Source organism: Poecilia latipinna, unplaced genomic scaffold (assembly GCF_001443285.1).
Source record: "Poecilia latipinna isolate Pla-1442-1.1 unplaced genomic scaffold, P_latipinna-1.0 Scaffold1369, whole genome shotgun sequence".
NCBI lineage: Eukaryota > Metazoa > Chordata > Actinopteri > Cyprinodontiformes > Poeciliidae > Poecilia > Poecilia latipinna.
Window position 1 is genome coordinate 73,363 of NW_015113985.1, and position 18,906 is coordinate 92,268.

Consider the following 18,906-nt stretch of genomic DNA (forward strand, 5'->3'; position numbering starts at 1 on the left):
TTACGTGTCTTCGTTTTACAATAATGACTTATTAAAAATATTATCAACTACCAAAGAACCAAAAATGATAGGAGTGATAGGAGCATGAACTACAGCAGTGAGAACAATGAGGATGCATCAGGAGAAGGGAAAGGTGTTTTGTTGAACCTTATTGATTTTCTGTGCAATTCATTACCAAAAGAGCAACATAAGCAACATTCAAAAGTGGACATTTCTTGTTTCCTTTATTCTCGTTCCTGTCCCTGTCTAGTTATGCTCTTAAATCCAGACTGCCCAAAGGCAGTCGTACCTTGTTTTATCTTTAGTTTCTATGTCTTCGATGTTTTTAATGTTTTTATCTTTACTTTTCATCTAGTTATTAACTTCTTTTTATTTGTCTTTCACACTGTCTATGTAAAGCCCCCCGGAAAACGTCCCAGTTCAACGAATCTATATCTAGGCGTGTGAGAATCCTTGTTAAATGACGTTTAACTAAAGTCCTACAGGGTTTAGAGTCCCAGTTGACGGCGTTTCAACTAAAAACCTAGAGGTTGGAGTCCTTGTCAAACGGTGTTTTTGACTAAAGTCCCAGAGGGACTTAAACGATATTTAACTGAAGTCCTAAAAGGGGTGCGGGTTTTAATGTTTTTATCTTTTTTAATCTTTTTCAAAATCTCTTTCTCTCTCACTGTTTATTCAATGTCACATGCTGCTTTTATTTTAATTATGTAAAGCACTTTGAAATGCTGCTGAAATGTGCTATACAAATAAAATTTGATTGATTGATTGATTGATTCTGTTTGCAGTTCAAGCTGAAGAAACTGAAGAAATTCACTAAAGTGACTAACGATTCTTTGGATGAACTGACCGAACAACGAACCAGTCAAAGGAGAAAGACAACAGATTATTAACCATAAGGTGCCCAGGAAACTAATGTAATTCTAAAGGAAAGATTTTTCACACACACTGCAATAGCATAAAATCCATAAAATATTTTCTAGTGCAAATATCACAATTCAAATAAGACAAACTAACTTACAAGAAACTTTCAGAAAGATATAAGAGCTTGTTTTAAGTCAATTGTTGAATACGGATGAAAAAGAACTAGTTATAATGGCAGATTATTCCACTTATAACATGAATCAGATGTCTTCTAAACGAAATAATCTACTGGTGGAACTAATATCTTATTATTTATTTATTATTTATTTACTTAAAATCGTCTTACTTTCACTTCTAATATTGTTTTTCTTCAATCTGGTATTACCAAACTTTTCAGAAAAAAAATGACATTAAACTTTTTCACAACATTCCTTTTTATGATACCACTACCATTATTAATAGATTATTATTTTTATTTTATTGTTATTTCAGCCATTAGTTTTTTATAAATACATTTGTGTGCTATATAACTGAGTATATTATATGATATCTGTTGGCAAGAAGTTGGTAATTGCTCTGTTGCTGTACATTCGATTATTATTTACAATTATTATTATTATAATTATTATTATTATTATTATTATTATTATTATTATTATGAGTTAGTAGGTTTTCTTGCCCTGTTATGCGGGTCAAATTGAAATCATTTTTGTTTTTGTTTATTTTGTTTTTTGTTGGTTCTTTAGCACAGTAGATTGAACAGGAACAAGGATACTAACTACAACATGTTTTTTAATTACAAATATCTGATAACAACTGAGTTAAGTGATATACTTGAATAAATTGCTCTACGGGGTGTGGCTTAAATAAGTATTTACTTCTTCCTACTCCTTTTCAAACAAAAAAGTAGCGGTAAGCTAATTATTTTGTTCTTGGATATGTATGCATGCTTTCTCTTGTTCTACTGGTTTCTTGTTTTCAAAAACCTTTTTGAAATAAATAAAAGCATAATGTACCTGCATACTTTAAACCAGGAATGGGGAGTTAGCCACCAGGAATTGAGATAAAGCACCATAAAAATATTTCCGTCCGTCTGTGCCATCCATGATATGAGCAAATATGAAGCTGATTCACTTTGAAGCTGTTTGTATATTTGCTCCACAGCTCAAGGCAAAAACTACCATAACAAAAGCCTTAACATGGCATTGCTCTCCTGCTCTTTTGGGAGGTAAAGGTAAGTTGCCGTGCTTTAGTAAACACAGACATCAGAAATGGAAACCCGGTGTGTTGGAATTGAAGGAAATTGCTTGCCACTAAGCAGGGGACATATTTTGATATTGATTGCAGCCTATCGTGTCTTTTCAAGTAGATTAGCTAAATTACTCTCCCCATAATTGGGACTTGCACTTAAGCAGAACTCCACTGTGAGGGAAGATTTAAAATTCCATTAGTGTCAGTGACAGCCAGGCAGAGGGTTTAAGACGGGTCTCGTCTGATCGGCGTCCAAAATGTTCCAAGGTAATTGATGATGGAAAAATTAGCCTGCCACTGCAGGGTGATTGATACCAGTGACTCTCTAATTACAGAGTGGTGCCTGGCACTCATGCATTGTTGGAAAAATCCACCTCTTTTTCTCTCCAATCAAAGACCAGATGATGGGGGATCTTAATTTTCATTTATAGGGTATGTATGTGGTCTAATGATATAATGGCTCCTGAGTCATTACTAAGACTTTCAGGTTCCTTTGTTTCCCAACCCCTCTCTTTATTAATAACAGCACCTAATTTGAACTCATTGTGTCAGAGAAACTGGATTTTTGTAATCTTTCAGTGAGATATCTGATTTATCTGGAAGGTCTTTATTTTTTCAGTGCTTCTAAAGATCTATTGAACTGAAAGCCATGGACAGGGGCTCATCTGCAGTGTTGTGAAAAAGTGTTTGCCCCTTTGCATATTTCTACTGCTACTCTTACTTTTTGTCACACTTTATTGTTTGAAATTATTATTTTTTCTATATCATAGCTATCAAAACATGTATTTGTTTCATCTACATCTATTTCAGTAGAAATACATCTACTGAAATAGATGTATTTCACAAAACTGCAATGGAAACACTATTTGTTGCATCACGACTCACATGATCAACAGCCAGAAGTTACTACTGGCGAAAACCACAAAGAAGACAACAACAGGAAGTGGCAGGAAAATGGTGGTTTGTTTTGGAGGGGTTTTTTTGGACAATGTGCAGCTGGCTTCACCAGAGATATCACAGCATCACAGTTAAAAAGTTATGTGTCATTTGAACATGTTGCATCCATAGCTCTGCTGTAAAATCTCATCGGTAAATCAGTCACTGCCATGGATTTTAATGACTTATCATGTGAACAAGCTTATTCATGTGCATGTATTCATTTAATTTAATTTCTTATTTAATGGAAATGCTTCAGTCTTGAAATCGTTTTGACGAGATCAGCAGGAAAGATTTGCGCACATTTGTAATGCTTGATCTAATACTGTGCTAGCAACCTTTAAAACTAACAAAAAACATTTTGAAACACAAAGGTAAACCATCAGGACATACAGGAACAGAAAACTTTAAAACCTACTTAAGTGTTAGAATAACTGTGTAGTATTACAGTTAAGAGAATCTGAATTAGGTTGAGAGAATCAGCTAGATCAAACAATTCCACTGTGTAAAACAGGAAGTGACATGACACCTTTTACCCACAGCTGCTATCGTTTCCGGTCAGAACAACCGTAGAAAATGGATGGTCAACGTTACATGCTTTTTATCAGGTTATGTTATAGCACCCTTGCCATCTAAATCAATATTTGGACACTTTTTTACTGTGCTTAGCATTCAGGCTAACTCTGGGAGATTAGCCTGAATGCTGAAGTAAACTTTAAAATACCACATTTTCAACATGTATTTCAAATAAAGCCAACAAATTACATGATAACATTAAATCCAATATGAATCAAATCCAGAGACTACAAGGAGACCAGAGCAGAAACCTGTGACAAGCTAGGTTACATGAATATACAAAGCTAGCACAAGAATTGCCGTCTAGCTACTACAGATAATTTCCAAGACAATGGTCTCTAAAATATGTTTTCCTTGCACAATTTACACAGGAAATCAAAGTACTTAACTTCTAGGCTCACTAAATCACTTATTTACACGTTATGGAACACACACATAAACACTAGAGTACATTTTTGCATCTATTAACATGTCAGTAGTCAGTTTACCTGTAGCTGCAGACATAATTATAGAGCTCATTAACAGTGAATCATGCTGACACTTATCTGCACTGCGTCGACAGTCATGACTCATTTCTGTCAGGTTATTAAAAAAAAAAAGTTGATATGTAGTATATATTTACTACTAGTATCCTGTTAAAATTCAGTGTCCTGTTAAATGTAACCTTTCCAAGTACTGTTTGTGACGTCGCCCCTTTTCTGTACCTTTACTGAGATTTGAGTTGTCGTCTAAGTTGTTTGCTGTAGAGGAATTTCTCATATTTGCTCTGTTTGTGCTCCTGGTGCCTCGGCTATGACAGCAACAAGATCCCTGCCCCAGTTTTATCACCGTCTCCACCAGCGCAAGTGAACAAGGTCCCCATCTGCTGCTTTATTTCACACTTCACTTACCGTATTCTTTATTGAGCAGGACCTCGGACTATTCAGAACCCCACTCTGCTCTCGGGAACGCTATGCAAATGATCCCGAGGTGTGGCGAACGCAGGGAAGAGGGGACACACACACACACACACACATACACTCCTGCACTAGTTTTTCTTTGAAAGGCCAAACTATTTCCCAGGTGAGACCGCTCTGAAACATCCTTAGCAAAGTGGGTAGGAATTTTTCTGGGAGGGGAAAAAAAACAAAAACCTACCAGCAGGGCATGAAGGTGAGGTGAAAAACAAAGAAGTTGAATTAAACAGAGCTGTGGGATTTCAGAGGGTGTAATAAAGCATGGCTGTGTGACTTTATATAGCAGCTCCTGAGAAGTAAAGACAATAAATTAGATATTACTTTGGAAAAAAACACCATTTGTTCCTTTGGGTAAACTCAGTTTAACCTCAGGTTTCCCGTTTTAACATCAATTCTGACAAACCATTAACCACTTTGGTTTCGGTTTAAATTCATAATAAAGTAAGCAAACCGTACCGGTTAAATATTTACAGTGTGGACTCAGTGTGTCGTTAACGTGAGGGAGACGTGAAGAAGACGTGGGGTCAGAAACTGCCACTGCGCCGCCGTAAAACGGTCTGAAAATGTGTTTCCACGGCACCCACTCCATGATGCTGCACAAACATAAATGCCACCGCCTGTCGTGTATTCTAATGTCTCGTCGTATAAAACCTGACAGCTCCGGCGTGTCCTTTTGTTCCCAGCTGACACAGCGTCAGTTAGCGATGTTTCTTTTATGCCGGGGAAACACGTTCCATCAGGTTGATGCGATTCTTTTTATTGGCCCTGGCATGCAGACAGCGGGAAATGAGAGTAAATTGAATCGGTGTTGTGAGTGGCAGAAGCATTATGGCCCGAGGTTTGACCGTCAGGAGCCCCAACTGTCAAAGAGAAAGAAAGGAGGGGGAAAAAAAAGAAGCAAATCTGAGGTTTTGTCGCTCAGAGCCATTAAGCTAAACGCTTGTCAGCGATGTAAACAAATGTGAATACATTATGCTCCGTTTTGTCTCTGTGTCAACCAACAGATATTGAACGCACTCAAAAAGCAGATGGGCTGTTTATGGAACAGATGTCTTGACAGAGGCTGGGTCAGAAAATTTGACCCAGGCTGTTAGAAAAGCTCTAGCATCCATTAAAGGCTACACTGTTGAACTACACTGTGACCTAACTGGACTTTAATTAAAGTCTTGCATAGTATGAGATTGTCAGTGGGTTGTGTTCACTATGGGACAAGTTTGTTTAACATTAACTAATGTAATCTTTTCAAGTTAAATCAAGTTAGTGCTTGTTAGATCTGTTGGCTAACCTAAATCATCAATACAGTTCATTTTGGAGATTTTGAGGTTGTTTCAAATTTTTTCCTGCTAATTTTTAGTGCATATTTAAACTTAAAATGATTTTGTATGATAATGTTGTCATGGGTGGGATATAAGTCAGTTATCAAGATCTACTGCTGACAACAAAATTGGACATAAAGTTAGCATTAATAAACTTTCATTGTTTATTAATGAAAATCTTTAGACTTTGTGAGGTTGTAGTCCTTATTTATTTAAATCGGAATGATTTTAATGCCAAATTTAACTATAAATAAAATGAGCCCAATCATTGCATATTTAGTAACCCAATTAAGGTTTTTCCCCTTTCAACCCTCTTTTTAGTAGCCTTGGTATGACATTGATCACTTTAGGAGATCTTTCTTGCCGACAGCCATCACCAGCTACAATAACTCTTTAATTAAATGAGTTACAACAACATTTAATTTCCCTTTGGGATCAAGAAAGTATTTTTTTAATTTGAATTGAATTAATCCATCATGGCTGATGGTGGCTCAGGAGTTCATCCTGTCCCCAGGGGGGCCGTACATGTTTTAGGTAACTCAGTCATTATGTACCATCTTGTCATTTTTAGCTAGATGAATTTTTACATCCCTAGTCAAACTTATAAGCCAATCCTGTTTTGCTGTTCCTTATTTAACTGATTCCGGAGCTAGTTTAGCAAAATAAACCAAATAATATTTTTGAGCTGCACAGCTGTGAAGAGTTCAGTTCTGCACATACTCTTGTTCATGGCTACATTTATGTTCTTATAAAAGACAGATAAACTTAATAAATTAATTAAATTAAGCCAGGTCACACAAAGACAGTGTAGGGAATAAATGTTGATGTCCCTTATAAGACAAACCATATGAAGGACTTATAAAAAATATTCTCATTAAGCTGGTAACATGTAACAGACTATTGACAAGCAGTTATAAATACCTGAAACCTCAATTATTGGTAAGGCCGTGGTCACCTAACTTCTTTCTAATCACACACTATAAATCCCTATTAATGGTTTAGAATAATTTACTTAACTGATTTTAATTTTCATATCCACTTTATAAAATATATATTGCTGAGCTAAAAATCAGGTATGTGGTGATGCAAATCAAGAGCAAAGGAACTTCTCCGGTTATCAGTGGGCTTTTACGCCCAGCGCTCTGCTGCGGCTGTTTGAGGGGAGACGAGAAAGGTTACGTCTAGAATGTGAAGGGTCTGTATTGATCCCCCCCCCTCCCCCCTCTTAATGTTTCTTGGTTCTTGAAGAATCCAAGTATACTGAAGTGTGGGCATTGGAGCACTAATGATCAGGTAGTAGAGCAGGTTGTCAAATAATTGCAAGTTTGGATGTTTGATTCCCACCCCTTCTGTAAGTGTGGTGGCTGCGGTTCAGGAGATTGCAAGTTCGATTGCAGGGTTTTTTTTTTTTTTTTGGTCTCTATATGTTGAAAGGCTTTTAGGAGCACTGACACCTGAGCATGTTATTGATCGACTCATCATGCATGGGCGTACGTGGAATTGATATTACTGCAGGTGTGTGAAAATGGAAAACTGCTTGCAGCTCGTGTTGTGACATGACTCGAAAAATATAAATGAAAAACTGTAAACTATAAATGCTAGGGATGACCTGATCAAAGTTTGTTGTCATAGAAACAAAACAAAGTCTTTTGTGATTAGCCGTTTATCAACACAGTGTCGCAGTCCAACACCACACCAAATCAGTGTAATGCATCTACTAGGAAATAACCAATAACATATCAGTATCACAAGTCACATTAGCATTATGATTGTATAGCACTTAGCTTGCTTACCTTAGCTGCTCCGTGTTATGTTTCTAAGCATATAAGTGAAGCTATAAAAATAGTTGCAGCCTTCAATAAACTCCCTCTTTGTTCCAGGGCACCATGGTTTTACTCAGAGCAGTCTACTGCTAATGCTGGCATGTTGTCTGTTTTGATACGACTTGTTGATTTATTCACCTCATAACACATTTCTTTGTGGTTTTAGTTCCTCATGCTGGGACAAAACTTTGAAAAAAGTTGTTTTATTGGTTCATTAAAGTGACACTTTGACTTCAGTTGAACTGCTCCACTGGTGCTACATCCTATAAACTATTAGATCTTGCTAATAAAGTCACTATATATTGCTAAATAGCCATAGCATAAGATAACATGCCATGCAATACTATTCCATACCACTTCTTTTTTCCCTAAAGCACCAACACCTGACCAAAGTACTGTACAAATATAGAGAAAAATAATAATAGTATTTAGTACAATTAATTGCACTCTTAGCCACATGTAAGCAATTAATGTTAACTAAAACAAAACAAGAAAACATTCTATTTGACTGATGCTTTTTTTTTTTACTTTTAATTGTTTTTGAAAGACCTCTTGGAATTTAATTCTGTTTCTAACCTCATAGTCCACAAGTAACATGAAGATTTTAAGTTATAGCTTCTTTTTTAATACGATCCACATTACCAATCTAAGTGGACCATAACAAAAACAGAGTTACGGAAGGTTTCAGCGCTGTCATTTAATCTGCTGTATGCTACTCAATGTGCTAATGGCAGAGGAAAAGCTAACCGTTTATCCACTGTCATGGGAGGCTATGCTTGCTAGCATTAGCATTTTATGGCAGGCTATGTTGTGATGAACCTGTAGCTCAGCGAAGAGCAAGCATGATGTGGTGAGAGTGATTAACAGCGCTAAGACCCTCCTCCTGGTGTATTTCTGAAGTTAGCACTGGGAGAAGGCAGAGGAGCTCCATTCTTTTCACAGACTGTCGTATTATACTGTAACGACAATGATAATTTTAACAAATGTAAAAAAAAAAAAAAAAAGTTTTTTTTTTTTTTTTTTTTACAAAATGTTACATACTGCAGCTTTTACTGTGAATAGTGAATATCTTTGTAAAGGTAAAAACTTTGATTGCTGAGCAAAACATTAATATGCACACAAGTTGGTTATGGAAATTGCAATAGTAATAGGTATGGACTAGTTCAGTCTCAGACTCCTTATAATGTCATAATACCCTCATCCAACCCCAGTCTGAGCGCTGGGATTGGGACAGTCATTATAAATGTAACCCCCTTACTGTGCAGTAGTGCCATCGGGCAAGACCGAAGCTGAGATTTCACCGAGCAGCGGCTCAGAACCATGTGTAGCAGATCCACAGCAAATGACTTGCATAAATGAGTGAATGAGAAACATGTTGTGAAGGGTTTTATAGAATTTAGCTGAGGTTGAAAGTTGCAATTTCCCACTCCTTACCGTTTGCCCATGTGAAACAAACCATGATTGATGCCCACAGCATGGATTCATTGCAGACTATAGCCAGCCCATAGGAGCCGCAGCAGACCCGACTCTCATGAAACAAGAAGCAGAAACAAGCTTGCGCTGCGTTTTTGACGTCGACTCCCCGGCAGTTCAAGCAGTCGGACATGAGCAGCGTTGAGACGTGTCTCGGTAGGTCAAATGCCACTTTTGAAAAATTCAGATGTCTTTTTCTTTAACAGATGTTGAATGTTGACAAGAGGAACAGTGTGCACTGAGAATATGCTCACTGCATGCATTATTCACACCATACATAAACATGTTTTTTTTTGTTTTGTTTTTTCAGAGGAATGTTTTTCTGGTATGAAATGTTAATGGTCGGAGAGAGAAGCCACAAAATGTGATGCGAAAAATAAAAATGGTAGCAGCATGGTAAATTTTTCTGATTATGTATCGCCCCCATCCATCTTTAAATCTAATCTTGTGTTGCTTATATGCATGCATCATCAGTGGTTTCCATGGTAATGCTGCTCTTGCACTAAGTTTTTAAAACGTTCCAGTTCCATCTAGATGTATATTTTTGAGACAGAATGAGGTGACACTGGCTCAAGCACAGCTGACCTTCAGTTTGCAAGGGAAACACGCTCACATTGTACATCTGGTTCCTTATAAATCATCTCTATAAAACACTAAGACCTGGTATAAAACCCGAGTTCATGCATTATAGATAAAACGAGGCCGCCTTGTCGCCGTCCCAGAGCCCCCGCTCATGTCCTTGTGTAAGAAAGATTTCTTTTTTGCCAACACATTTGTAATCCCAGCATTTCCTGCACCTCTGCAGGGTTCTTTACAGTGAAATCAGACTTGATCATTTCTGTTACTTTTTCCCAAGCAGCATTTTTTTTGTTCTTTCCACACAGTGTTGGAAAAAAGTAATTGCCCCTCTTATAGATTTCTTTTGTTTTTGCTGTTTTTCGAACACTCAAGGCATTAGGATGACCAAAGAAATCGTCAAATTAGGTGACTTTTGTGCAGAAAGCTACAACGGCGTATTAGGGTAATTGCAGATAGAAAACATTTTTTTAGTAAATTTCCACCAAAAAATGTGAAACTTTCTGAGTTTGAAAAGTCAAATTTGTAAAAAAAAAAAAAAAAAAAAAAAAAAAAAAAAATTGAGATTAATCTCAGAAATTCTTTAGCAAAAGTTTGGAACTTTCTGAGCTTAAACTTATAAAAAATGTGGCTTTTGGAAATTTTCTGATTTTTAAAAGTTGGATATTTTTTGACTTTCAAAACTCTTGAAAATCTAAATTTTTTTCAAGAAAATTACAGAGGTTAATCTCAAAATTTCGCAGTTTTTTGGCAAACATTTACTCTGCAAAATCTGCAATGGCCCCAATACGCAGTCATGGAGAGCTGTTCCCAAATGATGGTTCCATTTTAATAAAATCCAAACCAATTTCTGCATATAGAACTATTCTGACAACCTGACAAAGGCTAAAAGATCACTAAAAGGAATACCTCTTGGTACGAGGTACAGAAATTCAACAACGGATGAGAAACAAAGCCACTGACATCTACACATCTGGAATGTGTTACAAAGGCCATCGCTAATGCTTCGGCAATCCCGTTAACAAAAGTGAGACACATTATCCACAAAGAAAATATGGAACAATGGCAAACTTTCCTACCACTCGCTGTCTACCTAATTTACTAATCTACTCCAAGAACACATCAACATCTAATCCAGGAGGCCATGCACTGCAAGCCACACCTACTGAGTTACGGTTCTTGAATCACCAATAAGAACGAAACTGGAAAAAAATCAAATCTATGATTGGTATTAAAATTAGTTTCACCTGCAATATTAATCCATTAGACAGTTGCAGAGGCAGCTGCTTTGGCAGAGCTCTCCCTCCTGCTTCCTCTCCAGCTCATCTAGGGGAACTACAAGGTGCTTCCAGACCAGGTGTGAGATATAATCTTAGCAGGGAATTCAGAGACAGCCCTGAGGCTTCCCCCCAGTGGAACATAAAATATCCTTCATAGTAATGGAAATAGTCCAGAGTGCATTTTTACCAAATACCACCTTCAGTGACTCCTACCCTGAACTTCCTAGGCTTTTCTTTTTATATATTCCAACCACATGCTATGTTACCAAATTGACAAGCACATTTTAAGCAAGTTTCTTTTGTGAAATGTTGCACAAAAGAAGGAAAATGAAAATGGAAACTAGACGTGTTTCCATTTTAGAGGGAATAATTCAGGCTGTGCAAAGCGTAATTCTGTTAGATGTTGATGTTACAGATGACTGGAATAAACAAGATGTAGAGGTTGCAAACTAGCAGGTCTTAGAGAGTACTCCAGTCCATGCAGGAGGTTCGAACTTTGAAATATTTTGGAGTGGATGGGTTGATAGGAGCATTCCACCAATCCCATCCCAGCATAGAGTGTCTCAGGCCGGTCACTCCATAGGCTACAGTCCGCTCCTCTGTGCTGAAATTTTCAGAGAATTGTGCCTCTAGTAAACACAGACCCACCAATGGATCAGAAAGTTCGCCATGTCAGAATTTATCCAGCAAATACATTTCAATTTCCTTTCAGGAAAGAGAAAACCACCTCAAGCAAATGTAAAAACTTATTTGTGGAACTGAGGAAGTTATTTAAAATTTTGCCATTTTCATCAACCTTTTCTAATGTAATACTATAATGTGCACATAAAAAACATTGATGGAAGCATGGCTGTGGAGAAAACTAGATTTGGCTGCTTGTTCTTTCTGTCAATAGGCTCAAACTCACAAGCAAAGGTTTGGTCATAAATTAACAAGCAAGCTCTTATCTTTGGTCAGTTCTCTCTTCACAAACAAATCTGTTATCCCAAACTCCCTAAAGCACAGCGAGCGAGGCAGGACAGATCTGTCTTGTCATGGAAACCCTCTTTAACTTGGATGACAGCATAAAAAAGCAAACATATTTTCTGAGTACAGCACAAAGAGGAAAAAACAAACAAACTAGAGGATATAACAGAGGATGGAATCTAAAGGTCAGCTATTAATTCACTTCACCCTGGGGAGAAAACTGCCAAGGTCACGTAACGCCGTGGCCCTGAGATTTTCTCACCTCTGAAGCAAATGAGGACTGTGTCATCTTACATCGGAGTGTGATGGCTTTTAGTTTCACCCCCCAAAAATAAATAAATAAATAAAAGGTATGCCGTACGACTGCACACGTTAAGCAGAGCTGCACATCTGGCGTTAGAACAGAGAGAAGCAAAATGCCCTCAAAGACTCCAATAGACTTTTCTTTTTGGCTCTCAAAGAAAATAGTTGAGTGTTGCCTTTAGGGGTTTTTTGTGTGTAAAAGCAGAATCTCTTTCACATTAGTTTGGAAAAAAAAAAACTGTTTGCAACTGATATAATATTTCCCCTTGGAACATGCTGCGGCGATAAATTTCACCTGTAGGGAAGGAAGATGTCGTCGAACACGCATCTGGCTTATTGTTTTCATACATAAAGGAGATGCCAGATAACCCTGTAATTTCATGGAGAAAATAAAACACTGCTCCTTTTAGACTACCGTTCCTCCTCCGTAACTGAAAGCTAAATTGCTTCCCATTCCTTATTCGTCCATGATTGTTGTTCAACTGGAGCCAAGTCTCTGGGTAGCATGCAACCTGGTACATTTATAGCACGTGTTCACTGCTTAGAGGATCAGTTAATGCTGTTTTATAGAAACAAGATGTTGGGTAGGATCTATTGTTAAAGCTGCTGTCAGTTTACTCGACAGCATGCAAGTACAAATGATGAAATTCACTACTAACCACACTTTGAAATGATTCGAAAAATATCTTTTTTGAGACTACAGGTTCAACCTCTAAACACACAATCAGAGTTACAATGGGATGGTTAAGGTAAAAGGTTATTCATGTAACAGTATGGAGTCTATGGGAAGACTTGAAAATTGCTGTTCACAGACGCTCTCTGGCTAATCTGACTGAGGTTTATCTGATTTGTAAAGATGAACAAGCCAAATACAACACGGGTGGCTTTTTCAAAACTGTATTACAAATATATTAACCACTCAATAGGAATGATACTGTCTGTAGAAAACAGATTCAGATGTCTCTTTGACTAAGCAAAGGGCAAAACGTTGAGAAAAATCGACTAATTAGGAAAGTCTCCAGGTCAGGAAATCAAAGGTTCAGAAAGGGCAGGCATTTCTGTGTGTTTAGATAAGAGATTAGTCTTAATAAAACCTAACTCTGGTCTGTGGTGGCATGCGCAGTCTAATTACAACAGACATGCATATTCTTGATCATCTACCTGCAGCTAAACTCCTCTGCCAGTCACTAAGCCTGCTAAGTAATCTCGTTAGAGGTGAGGAATGCTGGAATGAAAGTACTTATATCAAAGTCTTGACTGCAGAACACAGTCGGCTGAAACTTTTTATGGCAGAATGCCTTGATACGAGTCTCAGCTGCAGAGGGGGAAAAAAAACTGAACTGTACCAAAAAAATAAATTAAAAAAAATCATTTATTCCAAGCACATGTTTTCTCCTCAAAGTGGATTTAAGCTGTCTTTAAAAATTATGCTTTTCCATCAGACTGAGTACCTTCAACATTTTCCCCTTCTGCAAAAATGATTTTTACTAAACACAAACACAGGTTAAGTTTACTAAACACAAACACAGGTTAAGTTTACTAAACACAATCTCAGTTAAGCTGCAATAGAAGCTGAATGTTTTTCTTGTCTTAATTAGTGACCAGCTGGTAGAACTGTTGCCTTGCAGAAAGAAGGTCTTGGGTTTTATTCCTGGCCTGAGAACTTTCTGCATAGTTTGCACGCTCTCACTGTGCACACAAAGGTTCTCATCGGCTTCCTCCTACAGTCTACAAATCTGATTTTTGAGTCAATTGGTCTCTCCACATTGTCCTTAAGTGTGAGTGTGTTGATGTTTGCCCTTTGTGTCCCCACGTAGCCCTGTGATGAACTAGTCACCAGTCCAGGGTGCACTTTACCTCTTGGACAAAGACTGATTACCCAGTTTTGCAAGGACAAGTGGCTATTGACAATGGTATAGACCAGGTTTTGAGTAGACCAGGTGTCTTCAACTCCAATCAACTCCAGTCCTTGAGGACTGGAGTCTCTGCTTCAGCACAACTGAATCAAATATGAGGTACATCAAAAAGTTGCAGGACATTATTTCCCTTGTGGACTGGGACTGCTCACCCTGGTATAGTCAACGGTGGCGATGGAGGTAGTTCGTCCTTTAATCAGTGGGTTGTCCATCTCCTTTGTTGTGTCCTTGGGAAAGACACTTCACTTGCCTACTAATGTCATACTGTTGTGACTACTATCCAGTAGTTTGCCACCATCAGTGTGTCAGGAGCTGCATTTCCATTACAAATGTCTACAAATCTTTGTATATATTTTGCTAATGACAAAACAAAACAAAAACCCCCCACAATTTCACAGTTGTGGTGTTTCCATTAAATAAAAAATGAAGTGAAAATCACACCTGAATACGCTTGTTCACACAGTAACTCAATAAATAACATGACAGCAATGGATGTAAACAGTTACATGAGATAAATTCATAAATCACCCATGGCGTTAGCGCTAAGCTATCAGCCCTCAGAGGAGATGTCAGCGACTTATCAGGCAGACAAGCCCATACACTTGGGATTGGCTGTGTATGCGCCGTTTTTGGAGAAATTGTAGTCAGTGATTTTACAGAAGAGTTATCGATTCAACACGTTTAATGACACACAGTGTTTTATGAACTGCATGATGCTGTGAGAGCTCTGATGGAGCCAGCAGCACATTCTCTGAAAAAAACAAAAACAAACCATCATCCTCCTACCACTTCCTGTCTTAGTCGTTTTTGCCAATAGTAGCATCTGAAAGTTGATCACGTGACTCGTGATACAAAAAATTTGTTCCCATTGGAGTTCCCTTTGTTTCTCGAATCAACGTCAATGAATGTGGTGTGAAGTGCTTCACAGTCCTCTGGACTTGATAAAAGATTAACAAATACAGGCCATTTACTAACAACTGTTATTTCTTTGCTCAAAAGTGAGATTGCTCTACTATCTCCTGCCAGTAACATTTTGACTACTCAGATTCTCATCACAGGGAACAAATGGAGTCTTGACTGAAGTTCAGGCTGGAAGACTCCTTTGGCGCACCTGGCCCTGCAATCAGTGCCTCCCTCTCCGCAACCCGGACCTCTCAATGCAGGTCCAAGCCTCACTCCAGCCAATCATCGTCCAGGCTCTGGTTCAAAAGGACCTTCACTCCCAGCCTCCTCCGCTTACCAGCCCCGATCAACCCACCTCCACCTTCAGCTCCCGGCTCTCAGGCCTCATCATCCTCTGACCGCCGCCACCAGCACAGGCCCCGGGGGGTTTACATTCCCTCGCTGCATCAGGAATGTTCATCGAGCTTATCGAAGTCCAGCTCGACGTCCCCGGCCGGAGCCTGATCGCCAAAGAACTTTGTCTTTATTTTCACGTTATTTTTGTCATTAAACCCTTTTAACTGCTTCCCTCTCTCCGTCTGAGTCTCTCCAGATTGAACTGAGATTCACCTCCAGAACAAGGCCTCAGCTACATCACATAAGATTCTTTAGATTCTTTAGATTCTTTAGATATTGGTTTCTTTACATCTACACAGATTGAGTCGAGGTGTTCAAGAAGAATCTGACTTATGTTTCTTAAGTCACTATAAGGATCAGAATTATTGACCCAGGTAATTCATTAGTCCACCAGATCTAGTTTCCCAGTATAAATGTTGTAATAGTACCTTTTGTTGTGCCATAAATTGTAACAACGTCCAAATAAATCTAATAACTAAATATTTGCAGCTCATGTTTAATTTTTTCAGTATACATCTTAATTTAATAAAAGACATACCATAAAGGCAAAACCAGGGGACTCGTATTGTGTTTCAACATATTCTTTCAGTTTATTAGCAAATGTTTATTAGTTAATCATCACCTACTGAAAACCAGCAGAAATGCACCAAAAATCCTTCCCAAGAGCATTTTACACTATTTGCTGTATGATACTTTATGGCTTTACTATCTATCTGTGTGCCAATAAGCTCTCATAGGCTTTTTTGTCAACACATTGCAATGTGCCAAGTCTAAAAGCATTTCAACCTGGGAGGAAACGTATAAGAATAATAGAGGACCGAGGGGGACGTTAAGTCTCCCATCTAATAATTGCACTGACGCCTGTTTGCAGCCTGAGATTATAAAACAGAGAGTTGGTGTGCATCTTGACAGCAAGCAACATAAACAGAACACATTAGCTATAACAGGTGCATTATATAGCACTTAGTGGAAAATGTGAAAAGCTGTAAACTTTGAGATTCTTACAGCTATATTGACCAGAAGATTGGAGAAATCAAAGATTGATATCTGCCTTTGATAGCAGCAAACCAGACTACAGTGGTTACAACGGAGCCTCTCTGTCAGGGTGGTGCACTTATAAGATATTTATGCCGAAGCGTATCTATTATTCACTGTTTACATAATTGATCGGATTATCTGTGGGTTAGCTTTATGGAGAGTGGCAGTTCTTAAGATGGGAGGCAATAGAAAAGGTCTAGGAAGCCAAGCAGCTGAGTTGCCACTGATTTAATATCCTTCAGCTCTCCAGCCCATCCTGTAGCCTCGGTGATGGATGGTGAGGAGACACTTGGAGGCTTTAAACAAGCAAATCAAGTTAGGTAAATCACCACCTGTGGCCCACCTAACAAGATGATTTCAGACTCAGACTGAGTGGCGTCATTCGTCCCCGCCGAGCAACGATGAGCTGTATCTATCATATCTAAGATATGGTCTACGTTCCAGACAGGGACTTGCTCTGGAAAAGTTCACACCCCCAATAGGAACGATGATGATCCGCAAAGGGAATAAGATTTAAGTAAACCTATCGTTGTTTGTTATTCTGAGCTGGCTGTCCTCTGTGTTTTGGGGAGAGCTAATTATGTGGTTTTAAACCTGCATTGTGTAACATGTTTGTCACATGATCAACAACCGGACACTGCCACTGGCGCAAACCATGAAGAAGACGACGATGACAAAAAGTAGATGGAGGATCACGACCTGGCCATGTTTTTTTATGATTTATCGAGTGAACAGACATATTCACGTGTGATTTTAATTACGTTTCTGATTTAATGGAAACGCCACAATTGCAAAATTTGGGGGGAAGAGGGGGGTGGTTAGCTGAATATTGACAATGTATTACACACATTTGTAATGGAAGCTCAGACAGTGCCATTTGTGCTGAACCACAAACAATGACAATAAAAATCCTTTAAATCCCTGTGTGTGTTGCTGGTTTGTTGAGTCTCCACACCACTGCAGATGGTCAACAATTAGCCTGACCTCTTCATTCTCACTGGATAGCTGAAGACTTTACAGTCACTAGTTTTATCTTTGGTGGACATTGTGTTATGCATGTAGGTGGTGAACTCAGGCAATCTCACTTTCAGCTTATTTGCTTAGGAAATGAAATGAAATTTGAAATTTTGAAATGAAATTTTATTCGAACATGATACAAATATAAAAATAAAATAGTGCACAGTAACAAGAAGTGCATAAAAAAGAAGAGAAAATACAGATTTTTTGTTTCAGTTAATAACATATGCTCAAAATGGGGTAGGAAGAAGTGAGAACTTATAAACTCCTACCCCCGAAATGAGCTAACTAGAACTTATTCACCATTCAGCTACCCTATGTGCACATTTTTTAAAAAACTTACATAAATACTTACTTTTCTCTATATCAAAAAAAAAAACTGTCCAAAAAGTTCAAAATTTGATCTCATTTGCCTTTAACTGTAGTATGTATTTACCCTTTGCAAACAGACATAACCAGCAACAAGAACGCGCTCTGACAGCTGCGATGTTACTGAACCGGTGTTAGCTGCTGCTGGAGAAGAAAGAGATCTTTGATAGCTAATTAGTGCAGGCAGCTGTCAGAACACTAATGACAGAGACGGGGAAGTTTTGATATCACAGTCATGTTTATGCCTTTGCAGCTCGCCGTTCTCTCAGGGATCATTCAAGGCTGTGGAGAGACGGCGGGGGGAGAGACATCAGATTTCCTCTCCCAGCGCTGGATATGACCACATTAATTATAGATCCTGGGAAGCAGCAGTTACGTTCATTCAGCATATTTTTAGAATATGAGACACTGAGTTATGTCTTTAATCAAGACGACAGGTGTCACCTCGGTTCAGAAAAAGGATACTGAAAGCTGCTTAACGTTGTCAGACGGTGACATTTTGAGCAAGCTGAGGTGTGAAGCATCTATTTGAGAATTCTCGCCTGAAGCTTAAGATGGAGATGAAGGCCATACATGCTGTAGGTTTGATCGTTTCCATTTTATATACACTTGCAATATAGAATGCCTGAATTTTTTTTTTCATAAAATACCCAACTTCAATATGCTAAAGTTGAAAAAGATCAAATGTATACATGACTCAATGTTTATGTATAATTTTGCATATAAATTCAGGCCTAAAATTAATGAGTTTATCTTGATTAACACATAATTTTGCTCCAAAGTTGTTTTGTGAAACAAAAACTATCCCCCAGTGGGTCAAGAGAAGCGGCTTTGTCGTCCATCACTGTTTGTGTATGTCGCTTGTGCATCAGTTTTTCAGACGTACCAGAAACACGTGAATACAGGAACTGTTGTATGTAAAAATGTTTCAAGTCTTAACCCTAGTATTT

General features: G+C 38.2%; 1 long non-coding RNA gene across 1 annotated transcript; it reads left to right on the top strand.

Moving 5' to 3' along the window:
• The first annotated feature begins 307 nt into the window (after positions 1-307).
• Positions 308-18,477, top strand: LOC106962088 (uncharacterized). Its single transcript, XR_001427896.1, has 3 exons — positions 308-476; positions 8,662-8,664; positions 18,465-18,477. It is a non-coding gene; the product is annotated as an uncharacterized LOC106962088 (long non-coding RNA).
• The last annotated feature ends 429 nt before the right edge of the window (positions 18,478-18,906 follow it).